This window comes from Macrotis lagotis, chromosome 5 (assembly GCF_037893015.1).
Source record: "Macrotis lagotis isolate mMagLag1 chromosome 5, bilby.v1.9.chrom.fasta, whole genome shotgun sequence".
In the NCBI taxonomy this organism is placed as follows: domain Eukaryota; kingdom Metazoa; phylum Chordata; class Mammalia; order Peramelemorphia; family Peramelidae; genus Macrotis; species Macrotis lagotis.
This window is the reverse complement of record NC_133662.1, coordinates 148,485,987-148,499,989: the sequence shown is the minus strand read 5'-3', so window position 1 is coordinate 148,499,989 and position 14,003 is coordinate 148,485,987. Positions and strand designations below refer to the sequence as shown.

General features: G+C 36.0%; 1 pseudogene; it reads right to left on the bottom strand.

Moving 5' to 3' along the window:
• The window catches only part of LOC141489412 (heterogeneous nuclear ribonucleoprotein K-like), a 46,323-nt pseudogene extending 35,032 nt beyond the window's left edge, over window positions 1-11,291 (bottom strand).
• Between the last annotated feature and the right edge of the window lie 2,712 nt (window positions 11,292-14,003).

Below are 14,003 nucleotides of genomic sequence, written 5' to 3'. Positions count from 1 at the left end.
TGATGCTTACTTACTTCATGTGTGGCTCTTGCATGAATCACATAAAACTTTCTGGATCTCACTTCCTTCCTAAATAAAATGAAGGGATTGATGTCTATGGCCTTGGGGTGGAGTATCCCTTAGAATTCCAGATCTTTGATCCTATATAGATTTAGAGCTGCAAATGACTTCAGAGATCATCTAATTAAGCTTCCTCATTTTATAGGCATGGAGTCTGAGCCCCTGAGACACTAAACATTTGTCTGATGTCTTACAGATAATAAATGGCAGAATCTAGATTTGAACTCAAGTCTTCTGACTGCAAAGCTAGTATCTTTTCCATTAGAGATAGAGTTTAGAGGAAATGATGAGCAGATGCCTTTCCCAATAAATTCTATCTGCCCTTTCTTTGCCTGCTCATATGACTTATCAGTTACTATGGTCATCTGTTGGAGGTAGAAGGATAGTATTTTGAATACTGATGAAATGATGCTTAGGTACCTAGGCTGTTGACATGGGCAACGGCATAAATTATTACTTCTTTTTTTTTTTTTTTGCAAAGCCCAATTTGAACTCAGATCCTCCTGAATCCAGGGTAGGTACTCTATTGTGCCACAAAGCTGCCCCTATTGATTAGTTTTTAACTGCTGGTTATCCTCAATGGGGGAGCATATAAATTGTTGTTATTCAATCATTTCAGTTGTATTGTATTCTTTGTGACCCTATATGGGGTTTTCTTGGCAAAGATACTGGACTGGTTTGCCATTCCCTTTTCTAGCTCATTTTATAGATGAGGAACTGAAGCAATCACGGTTAAATTATGTGCATAAGGTCATATAGCTAGTAAATCTCTGAAGTCAGATTTGAACTCATGAACATGAGTCTTCCTGACTTCAGGCCCAGTAGTACTGCACCACCTAACTGCCAATAGGAACAGCGATGTCTGATCTATTTAATATTTTATTCCTGAAGATTTATGTAATAGAAGGAGCATCAGTTTGGAGACAAAGGCCTAAGTTTGAATCCCATTTAGAACTTGTGTACACATCTCAGTTTCTTCATAAGCAAAATAAAGGGGTTGAACAAGATTAAGAGTTCTTAACATTTTGGTATATCGTGGACCCTTTTGGCAGTGTGATGAAGTCAATTGACCTCTTTTCAGAATAATATTTTTCAATAATAAAATAAAATTTATAAGATTTCAAAGGAAATCAATTACATTGAAAAGTAGTGTATTAAAAAAAATTAAAATAGTTTACAGATCCCAGATTAAGAATCCTGTGACATTAAAAGATCTCTAAATCTTTTCACATTCTAAATGTTATAAGGCTAGGAAAAGCAGATTGACCCTTAGTCAATATGTTTTTTGTTTGTTTGCTTTTTTAGATTTTTGCAAGGCAATGGAGTTAAGTGGCTTGCCCAAAGCCACACAGCTTATAAAGTGTCTAAGTCTGGATTTGAACTCAGGTACTCCTGACTCCAGGGCCAGTGCTCTATCCACTGCACCACCTAGCCACCAGACCCTTAGTCAATATGAATGGAGTCAATGCAAATTTTTCTGGTCTAACAATTTTTAAAAAGTATTCAAAAATTCAGTTTAATCTGTTTCCTTTTCAATTTCAGGATAAGTGGGCCTTCTTGGAAAAGGTTAATAATATTTTCATGATTCTAAGGCACAGAGATGAGTAAAACTTTCTTCCTAGTTTCCCCCTCTCTCTCTCTCTCATCCCAGGTTTCTCCTCTACCCATAATTAGCTAATCAATATCTATGGCTACAAAACTGGATTTGGTGTCATCATCAAGAAGTTGAAAGAATTGTAGAATCAGAGAGCATTCTAACTGGAGGGAAATTGAGAAATCATCTAATCCAACTCCTTCATTTTATAATTAAGGAAATTGAGACACAGTGAGTTAGAATCAGTCTTAGAGCTTTGTTGGTCACTTGAAATTTTTATGAAAACCTACTGGTCTAGTCTACCCTGCTTAGTTCTGGCAAAATAGATTTTTTTAAAAAATTGATTACAAGACCATATCTTTGATTGATCTGGTATCTTAGTTACAGTTGTGTGCCTTAGAAAGAGATGACCACTAGAAGTGGTAAGGCTAGGGTGATTACAGAGACACCTGTGGTTATCTCTAACGTTCAAGAGATGAAGATTTCTACAGTGATGCTATCTCTTTTTCACAACATCTGGACCAGTACTAAGTGGGGAATGCCAGCCTTAACTAACAAAGGCAAAAGTTGACAAAATATTTCCTTTACAGGAAGTCACTAGCCACATACTCAGAAAGGTGGGTGGGAGTAAACATCTCTATATTAAGTGCAAGTTGGACTTATTTTAAGAAGTTCTGTTGCCTGTCTTGGTGGCTTTTGGAAGTTTGTTCCTGACAAAGTTTAGAGTCACAGAAGTTAATCTTTCCAGTTCTTTGAAATTTTACCAAAAACTAAACTGTTTTACTTTACCTAAGACGAAATTGAGCCAGAAGCCAGAGCACTGAGTGACTTCTTTTGTTCATTAACAAGTAGAAATAATTGAGACAGAGCAATCTTGTAGATCTAGGACAGCATATGGGCCTTAGTTTCCTATATAACTTCCAACATTTTTCCAAGCTTTAATTCTACTTTCTTATGATCTCAAAATGGGGCAGATAAGTGGTGCAGTGGAAAGAGTGTTGGGCTTAGAGTCAGGAGGACCTGAATACAAATGCTATGTGACCCTGGACAAGTCACTTAAGCATGTTTGCCTCAGTTTTCTCCTGCAAAATGAAGTAGAAAAGGACCTGGAGTCAATGCAAATTTTTCTGGTCTAACAGTTTTTAAAAAGTTATTCTAAAATTCTTATTAATCTGTTGCCTTTTCAACTTCAGGATAAGTGAACTTTCTTGGAAAAGGTTAATAAAATTTTCATGATTCCAATGCATGGGGATAAGTAAAACCTTTAGTTACTTTTTAATCTCTCTCTCCCACTTTGACTCTCTCTGTCTCTGTCTCTGTCTCTGTCTCTGTCTCTCTCTCTCTCTCTCTCTCTCTCTCTCTCTCTGTCTGTCTCTCTGTTCAATGTCTTTGCCAAGAAAACTCAAATGGGATAATGAAGAGTCAACCATGACTGAAATGACTGAACCACAACAATCTTGCTGACCAAGGACTGCAGATGGGTCTCACTTTCTTACACAACTTTTAGGCCCCTTCCAATTCAAATTCAATGATCCTATGATCTCAAAATGATGCTGGATTTAAATGGACAAGTTTAAATCAATTTTTAAGGATGCTCTTTTAGAGTTCTTGATAAAAAATAAAAGCTGGTCTTAAATTTATCCAAAAATAGAGTTCTTTTTCTACATTCTCAAAAATCTTAGAATAATTAATTGATCATATATTGCATTCCCTGCATGTGTTTTTGTACCTTAAGGAGCCAAGAGACCTTAAAAATTTCTTTTCTCAAGAAAACTGCATTTGAGTTAAGTTCATGACTAGATAACAGAATAGTTTGGTGAGTGTGTTTTTCCCTTCCTCCTTCTTTTCCTTTTTTCTTCTCACTATCCCACTTTAGGTGAGTTCAAGAGACCTAGATGGTTCAAGCAATCTGCAAGGAGATCAGGAGAACAGTCTCCTGAAAAGAAGGGAAACACATGCATCACTTATATCAAATTACTTGTCTTCTCAATGGGGGGTGTAGTGGGAAGGAAGAAAGAGAATTTGGAACTCAAATTTTAAAAATGAGTGTTGAAAATTGTTTTCACAATGTAATTGGGGAAAAATAAAATACTAAATAAACTTGAGGGGGAAAAAAGAGGAGGGGAGAGATGCTCTTTCAAACCTTGGTTAAGTTTTCAGTACATTATTTTTACCCATTTCTTTGAATGATTCTTAGGATTATAGATCTAAAATTAGAAAGACTCCCAGAGAACATATAACCCAACCTTTTTATTTATTTATATAAATAAATAATATATACATATAATTATTTTAAAAACTTAGGCCTGAATAGACAAAAATTTCTCTAAGGGCACTCAGATAATAAGCATCAGTGAAACTAGGTTCTTGGACTCCAAAAGGAATATTCTTTCCAATTTCTTCCCCCTTTTCCCCCATTTCAGATTGGTTTTATTGCTTTGTCTTTCCACATTATATTTTAAGATCCTTGAGGACAGGGACTGTTTTTCTTTTCTCTTTGTATTTTCAAATTTTCTATCTCTTTGGGTCTCAATTTCATCATCTATAAAATTAGCATAATGACTGACAAAAGTAATGCTTGTTGATTGACTGTACTCTAAATTCTTGAGATCTCATGTCATTTTACCAGCTTTCTACCTTATTTCCCTATATGTCTCAGAAAATTCTCCTGCTGGATTAATATACATATATACACACATACACATACATATGCATATATACATACACATGCACATGCATATGCACACATACACATGCACATGCACACACATATGTATATGTATATATGGAGAGAGAGAGAGAGAGAGAGAGAGAGAGAGAGAATCTTCTCAGCTGTGACCAGTGGCTTCTGTAGCCACTGAATAAATTGGAATCCACTTAGAGATGCTTCAGTACCAGTTGCACTGTGGATAATCACTCTCCAGTTTGGAATGTACTGGATCATGGAGCCAAGGAAGTTATAGTATTCTTTGTTCATGCATAATGCAAAGTTGTAAAAAGATAGTAACAGATTTGAAAATTTGAGGTAAAATTAATCCAAGAGAATCATTGTACAAGAAATCAAAACTTGATATCTTTGATCCTGTTCTTCACCCTGCCTGCCACCACTCCATGTGTACCATGCATATTTTCCCAGGACTTCAAAAAGAAAAAGAAATAGACTTTTAGACATTAGAGTTGAATGAGACTTTGGAGATCATTCTGGATGATGAACTTATTGTCCCCATTTTATAGATGATGAAACTGAAGTCTAGAGAGGTAAAATGTCTTGTCTAAAATCATACAGCTTGTAAGTAGCAGAGTCAGAATCTGACCTTTACATGTAACTGGGGGGAAAATAAAATTATAAACTTTTAAAAAAGGAAAAAAATAAAGGAAGGAAAAAATACTCTCCCAAACCTTGGCTAAACTTTTGAGTTTGAGTTTGAGTACATTGTTCTCATCCATTGGTTTGACCAGATCTTAGGACCCTAGATCTAGAACTAGAAAGAACATCAGAGACTATATAATCTAACCCCTTCATTTATATATTTAAAATATATAAATATACACACATATATTTACATACAAATGCATATACATAGATACACACACACATAAGGTCAGGGAATCTGGGCTGGAAGCTGAATGTGCATACTTATTTAAGTTTAGGTGCCCAGTTTCCTTATCAGTAAAGTGGAAGTATGGGACTACATGACCTTTTGAGCTCCTTCTAAGGTCCCAGGGGTCATTCCACCATACCATGTACTATTGTTTAGTCATTTCAGTCCTGTCTGGTTCTTTATTACTTGGGGTTTTCTTTACAAAGATGCTGGAGTGCTTTGTCATTTCCTTCTCTAGCTCATTATACATATAAGGGAACTGAGGCAACAGGGTTAAGTGACTTGCCCAGGGTCTCACAGCTATTGTGTCTGCTTCTATACCATGTAGTCTTCCCCTATATTTGTGCATCTGTCAATGTTGGATTCTTCACATGATCTACAGTTGAACTCCCTATTGAAAAAGTGCCCCTTCATGATTTTAGTAGTAAATTAGAAGTTTCTGAATCTCTCTCCTTGGGTTACGTTAGGCAAAGGGTAATGCCATCTCTCTCTTCGTGCTTATGAAACTAAGGTTCTGGGTTTGAGATCTAAGAAAACCTTTAAGTTTCTGAACTTCCCATTTAAACATGTATTTTCTTGCCACAGATGAATTTCATATTTCATTTTTGCACCCACACATTACAATCTAGTTTTCAATTCAATATTATTAAACCTCAGTATGTTTTGTGTATCCTAAATGTAATCAAATATATTCATGACATTTCTCTTACTGGTAGTTTTGATTCACATAAGGTTAGAATAGCAAAATCTCTACTGAAAGGGAACTTGACACTATCTTGTCCAAATGTCACCCCGAATAGAATTCATTTCTACAACATTCCTGACATCCCTCTGTTTGAAGATCTTCAGTGATGGGGAGCTCACTACCTCCTGAGATAACATTTTGCTTTAGCCAGCATTCATCATTAATATTTTTTTCCTTATACTAAACTAAAATCTGCCCTTCTGACCCTTATACCCATTCTCCTAGTATTGCCTCCTGGGACCAGTAGAATGAATTTTAATATCCTTCTTAACAACAGCCTTCAGTTATAATGAGGACAATATTGTGACTCCTGGAATCAACTTGGATTACTGAAATGATTGTTTAAATTTTTAGTAAGCATTTAAACCTCAGAAATGGTAAATATTACATATCAGGACCTGATTTTTTTGTTATTACCACTCTTCATGACCTTGTTTGAGGTTTTATTGACAAAGATACTGGAGTGATTAGCTCCAGTGAACAACTCATTTTATGGGTTAGGAAACTGAGGCAAACAGGGTAAAGTAATTTGTCCAGGGTCACATAGTTGATAGTTTCACTAGGAAGTATATTTGGTCTCAGGTCTTCCTGAATTCAGTATCTCTGCATACCCTACCACATAGCTTCCTCTACAGCTAGCTACAGAAATGTATTGTATGTATTTTTTTTTCCTCTGAAGAGTTGGTTGCTAAATATTTAACCAGAATACTACTTGCCTCTGTCTTAAATCTTCTCTGCTCCAGGCTGATTATTGCTGATTCCCTCTAGAAAGTCTCATTCTTTTTTTTTTTTTTAGGTTTTTGCAAGGCAAATGGGGTTAAGTGGCTTGCCCAAGGCCACACAGCTAGATAATTACTAAGTGTCTGAGATAGGATTTGAACCCAGGTACTCCTGACTCCAGGGCTGGTGCTTTATCCACTACGCCACTCTAGCCACCCCAAAAGTCTCATTCTATGTATTTTTTTTTTTGTTAGTATTTTCACCTTACTCTAAATACTTTCTGGCTTACTAATTCCCTGACTAAAATGTGATTTCCAGAGTTGACCACAATATTCCAGAGTCAATTGGACCAGGTCAGAGTACAATGGTATGTTCACCTTCTTTATCTTGGATATGAATCATGAAGGCATAAAGCCACAATGATAGTTTGCAAGGAACCAATTGCAGTAGCAGAATAAGACTGTATAAGGTAGGTGGTGGCAATACTTTTTTTTTAATGAAGTGAAATTATCTCATTACCTTTTTTTTTTATCAAGATTCAGCATCCCAGATGGCTTACTCATTTTCTCCCATCCATAACCTGAGTCCTGAAAGCTAGAATGCTTAACCACCTGGAGGGTCTATATATTGTTGGTAGTTATTGAGGTAAAGGGTGGGATTGAAAATTTTCTATGTGTTTTGGGTGCAGCTTGCAAATTATGAGACTAATTAGAATGAAATCAAATCATCTTATCACTTAAAAAAATGAATCCTATTTTTGTAATTTGCCATTGGTGAAGAGAATTGACAGTAATCAAATCTAGTTGGATTTAATTTTAGTCCATAAAATGCTGGAAATCAGCAGTGTGTTTTGAATGATCAATGATGATAGATAAACCACTTACAAGTTTAACCAAATATAATTAGCATGGGTATTAGGTACTTTCTTTCTAGGCTGGTCTATATAATAGATGCTTCAAGATCCTGGATTTCATCTCCTACAATTTCAAGCTGATTTGTCAATGTAACAGCAAGTCCAAGAGTTACATTGCCTGTTAGGATATGAAAATGCCCTTGCTCTCTGTGAATGTTAGGAAAGTTTAATTAGGGCCTGGCATAATCTTACCCAGCTTTCACATATCAGATGTTCTTAGCTATCAGGAATGAGAGAAGCAAATTAGGCCAAAGAGATGGTGTTGCCATGTGCGAAAGATAATATGGATGTTCATTCTATAAAGTTTTCTTGGTATTCAAATGAAGTTAAACTCCCCTACCACAAGTGCAGAACTCGTTTCTGGGGATAGCCCTTGCCCAGCCCATAACCTTTTGGCCATTAATCCCTGTGATTGTATTGTCAGTATATTTCATAAGAGAAACATGGTTAGACTTGCTCAAGATTTGACTGGGAAACCTTGGAGGAAAACCCAGGGTACTATTGAGGTAGTGCGGGTGACTCAGGTAATGGAATGTTGCCCTCTGAGTCAGGGGACAAAACTTCAACCTGAGCCTGCTTTGGAGGAGGATGGTTGCCCAGGAGCTAGATCTTTTGTTTGATATTGAAAATACAGAGGTCTTGACTAAGTGCAGGTATGACATGTTTCTATGGGATCTGTGGGCATTGGATGCTTTATCCATGCTTCAATTTGAGTAATCATGAGCTAACTCCTTGAAATTCCCCATAAAGTTTCAAATGGAGAAGCTGTTATTCACTTCCCCTTTTGGTCATGCCAGGGTACCTAGTAGATACTGTTACATTTATCCCCCTGAAAGTAGATGGAAGTCAAAGGAAGTTGAGTTGTATCAGTCCTGTTCACCTTTTAGCAAATATTGTAGGCTCTTCTTGGATTAAGATCAATGGATAATGAAGAACCTGGACGTCAATTTCCTCATATGTAAAATGAAGGATTTAGACTAGATGACTCAGAGGTCCCTTCCAGCTCTAGATGTTTCATCTAGATTATATGACCCTCCACTCAGGGATAAATCACTATTTCCTTAGGCAACCCACTCTCTTTGGGTCATTTCTTTTTAAATAATATGTAACAATTCCTACTGTAAAAATTATAATATTTTCCTTTTTTCCTGTATTGCCACAATATTCTAATGATATTGCAGGAATATTAAATTACTTGAAGAAGGAAAATCTGGTTAGGAATGTATTTTCTATTTCCCATTTAATATTTTTGGAGTTTCTATAAATTACTGGACTGTGGAAAAATAAAAATTCTTATTCTGTTTAACAAACAGAAAACTATAGGAATATTGGGTAGACCAAATATTCTCAAATCATGTGTCAGAGAATCTTGGGGTACCATATTTATCTTTGAGGGAGCTTCTAGAATTCTGAACTAGGTATTCATTAGGGTCACTACTCTTTACCCCTTGAAGTTAAAAAGAGAGTAATTTAAAAGATCAAAGACCAGGCAGCTAGGAGGTGCAGTCGATAGAGCACCAGTCTTGGAGTCAGGAGGACCTGAGTTCAAAACCAGACTCAGATACTTAATAATTGCCTAGCTGTGTGGTCTTAGGCAAGTCACTTAACCCCATTGTCTTGCCAAAAAAAAGTAATTAAAAAATAATTTTAAAAAAATCAAAGACCAACTATGTTCTCATGCCATAAGACCACTGGGAAATGAAACTCTACTACCTTAAAATGATTTTGACTTTCCTGGGAGTATAAATGAATTTAGACAATATAAATACTGTATATAACATAACTATTTAATAAATCAGGTGATTGGCTATATGAATACTTCCATTTGCAACTAATTGATGCTTTAAGTTATTAAAGCTATATTAAACTTCTGGAGACCATGTGGTAAAGCGATAAGCTGTGACTCCTTTATATTTCCTAAGGCTTATTATAAAATTCTAACCATTTATTGTCAGGACAGAAGTCCTTATAAAAGATAATAGCCCCTGAGCATAAAAAAAAAACCTCAGTTAAATTCACTGATCATTAAGTTGAGAAAAGAAATATTAATAGAGGCACAATCTACTAATCTGGTCACTTTTTTGATAAGTATTTATTTGACTTTACATTACAAACATATGTTCACTATTTATGTTTATGGATATATATTTACATACACAGATATCACATAAGAATAAATTGTGGAAGAACTTAATTGAACCTTTTTTGTCCATTATTTTTGGAAGTTTAAACTGATGATTATAATGGACAAGTTAGAGACAGCATCACGATATATGACAAGCAGGATTCTGAAAAACATCCCTGTTGAAATGAGATTTATTTAACAAGACAGACACATCTTTGTCAATTCTTTATCCATCAAAACTTTAATCTAAGATTTTTGATGGACATATGAAGATGAAATTTCATATTAAAATAAGTCCAGGAAAACCAAGCTAAAGGATTAAAAACAAATGAAACATGAGAAAATGAGGAGTTTGGGTCTGATAAGTTTCAAAAGAAACTTTATAATTTTGAAGTATTCTCCACTCCCACCCTAAGACATGGGCACTGCCTTCATGTTATTAACAAAAAGATCTGAAAAATATCAAGAATGGGAATGCCAGGAGCTGTCTCCAAGCTCACACAGGATTATCAGGGATTAACCAAAAGTTGCTACTGAAATTGATGCACAATATTTTCAGCCCAGGAGACCTAACCTGAAGCAACACCCCTTTTAAACATATTGACCATATCAACTTTTTTTTTTAGACGAAGCACCATTGACCTTAGTAACTTAATAGAGCTTTAATAACTTAAAGCAGCAATTAGTTGTAAATAGAAGTATCAATAGTCAATAGTCAATCCCATGATTTATTAACTATAATAAACAGCTATATTATATGCAGCATTTATATTGTCTAAATACATGGGTATTAGAATTCCCGTGAGATCACTAATTGGCACCATTAGGCACACCCCTTCTTCATTAATGAATGGTAGGTTCCCCTTCCACATGAATGTGCCTATAATGACCCTTGGATTCCGTTTTCCACCTCACCTGTATATCTTTCCTTCTCTCCACTGAGGTTATATATATAATTTGTAAGTTTTTGTGTATTGCTTGCCATAATTTTTTCTTTGGTATAAGTTTTCTGCTTTGAAATTTGTCTATAATAAATTAAGAGAGAAACAATGTGACTTAGTGGATACAGAAGGTAGTGTTAGAATCAGGAATACTTAGGGGGACTTATTAGTTGGGAGGCTGTAGCAAGTTTACTTAGCTTCTCATTACCTCAGAAAATTTTCTCTCTCTCTCTCTCTCTCTCTCTCTAGGCAAAATATGATTTTGTATATAGAACACAATATTTTAAACTCATTGACAAAAAGGTATACTCCTACAGCTATCACTGATCTCTGCAAAAAAAAAGTTTATATGGAATATCCAGCTAGTCAAAGCTGCCATGTTTCCTCCCTTGAAATGTCATTCAGGTTTTTCTGTCTGGCTTTGAATGTCCTCTGGAGGCTCTTGTCAGTTATTAGACAACAGGATAAAACCCCCAGAGTCCACTCACATGGCAGGGGAAAAGAGAAGAGGGGGAAGTTATTCAAACTTCATCTTCTTTCCTTGTGGCTTGTTGTCACCTCCTCCTCCTCAGCCTCCTTGGAAACCGTCATGGTCTCCTAGACTTCCTCGGCCTTTGCTCAGGCAACTCTCTTAATTAGTGACAGATGAGTCGATCTGCATCAGGAGAAGGGAGTTTCCATACTGGGTCTTTCCCCACACTGATTAAATTACAGATCTGGACCAAATATATGACATGTAAGGGGAAATCCTTTACTTGTGTTGTAAAGACATCCTTTATCCATCATTATTGATATAAACTGACCAATTAAGAGAGATCCTAGATAGAGAGAAAATCTATCTATATCTATACTATCAATATGCCTGAATCATGGAGCTGGAAGAGCCAAAAATTGAACATTGTCTGTACTATCCTTAAGCCAGTGGTCCTCCAGCCTTTGCTTGGAGACTTCTCTACTTCAGGAGAAGCTGCTATCTTCCTAGGCAGCTGGTTCCAAATTTGGGTAGCTCTAATTATCAGGAAATTTTTCTTGTCTGCCCTTCTGCATTTTCTTTGCCCTTGCTCATTCTTCTACCCTTTGGGATCCAGTCAAACATTATCCAACCACATTTTCACATGACAGACTTCAGATATTTGAAGAAAGCTATCATGAGCTCTAATTCTCTTCTACAGGCTAAACATCCCCGGATCCTTGAGCTGATTCCCATAAAGCATATCCTCAAGTCTCTTTACTATGCTATACACTTTCCTCTGGATACTCTCACCTAATACCTTTCCTAAGAGGTACCCTATTTCTAGTTCCATAAGCTGTTGGAAGTAAATTCTATTTCATCAATTCCAAACCACAGATCCTAAAGGAAATCTTTCAATATAAGTAACATCATCCCACCCCTTATACCTTCTCCCCTGTTGCTTCTGCTTCCTCTAAACTTTGCTTTTGTTCATTCATCGTTTCCTCTTTCTTAGACTCACTAGTTTTGTAACTTGAAATAGTCTTATTCTCCAGAAAAATTGCAGGTGATGACATAGCAACATGATTTTACATATTATAGTTGTCCCCTCCTACACACACACACACACACTCTCCAAGTTCTAATTTATTTCTGTACTATTAAAATGTGGGTCCTTATTTTGCAAAGAACTTCACCATTATCTTCATCTAACCTTTTTCTAACAAGAAGCAAATGAAATAACTTGGCTGTCTTGTCCCCATTTAATAGATGAGGAAGTTGAGTCAACAAAGTGGTTAAAATATTTATTCAGACTCTCATACAATCAGCCAAGGAAGGAAGTAGGACTGATATCCATAGCTGAATTGGTTCTAATTTTAAACCCCATAGCCGCATACTTCCCTATGATTTTTGTATAAATGACTTTCCCTAAAATTAAGGAGATCTATCATCCACCTGCCTAACCCTTCCTTTTTAACATCTAAACTCCATCTTTAGGATTTAGAAATTATGGGTCCCCCCCTCCTTTTTTTGCATCACTATATCATATACTAATGCTATGTTATCATCATTTGTCTTAAAGAAAAAAGATTTTAATTTTCTTTCAAAGGCATAATCTCTCTCTCCAGGGAAACAGATTACCCAAATGAATGATTCATCTACTACAAAGATTAATGGATTTTTTTTCCCTTTCAGGAAATTGGTAAATTGATTTTCCTTTCTTTTAAGAAGTGATAACTTTGCTAGAGTCTGGAGAACAAAAGACTACAATTCAACGAGAGTTTATGAATGAAAGATGGGGGAGTTGAGAAGGTCCCAAGCAGAAAGGTTCAATAGCTTTCTCTCAAGCCTTTAGACCTGATATGGATAATCTCTGTGATTCTGATATTGCTTTGCTAAAATGCAGTAAAAGTGACTCATGGTCAGCTGACTTTGCAGGAAGTAACCTAGAGCTACACTGACAGCCGGGAAAGTACAGAGTGAATTGACCGTACTTTTTAGAAAAGAAAAGGAAAAAAAAAGCCTTGTAGCTGATGGGCAGTATGTCACAAGGTCAAAAAGCCCATTTGTACTCAATACTTCAAAGTCAAGCATTCTCTTGTGCAAAAATGACATAAGTTTTTAATATGAGAACCAACTATTTTAATGATTACAGTCTGCAGAGAAAAGAATAGCACCTTTGGCAAGAAGGAAGAATTTTTTTTTATAAAAGCATTAGATTAAACATTTTTGTAATAAAATGCTAGGCTCTTGGAAACATGAGCCCTGGGCAAAAACCACAAAATTAATGGAAATTTGTCTTTAGAACCATTCTCTCTTACTAACAAGCTCTCTGACCCTCAGGCAATTCACTTAACTTCTTGGAGTCTCAGTTTCCCGATAAGTAAAATGAAATTGTATCCCTCTTCCTTCCAGTTCTAACTTTCTGGGAATCCCAGAAAATCACTTCCCTGGGGGCACTTGAGTGTTGAATCATAGGAGAGCACCTTGGGGAAATGGGTGGAGCTGGTGAGGAGGGGCAGTCCGGGTGGTCCTTGATTATCCATTGAAATCTGAGTGCATCAGTCATAGACATTCAGTCAAGAATAGAGAGCTGGAGGCATTTCTTCAGACTGGAAACTGGAGTTTAATGTATGGGTTTCAAAGGTGGCTCAGAGGTTGAAAGTAGAAGAGGAGAGTTATGGGAAGCCTATTTAGTTTAAAGCTCTCATTTTACAGATTTAAAATAAAAATAAACAAACAAAACTGAGGAATGGAGAGTTAATTTATTTGCAAGTAATGAGTTCAACTAGGATTTGAATTTGGGTCTTTTGACTTCAAATTCAGTATTCTTTCCAATACATTGTGGTCCC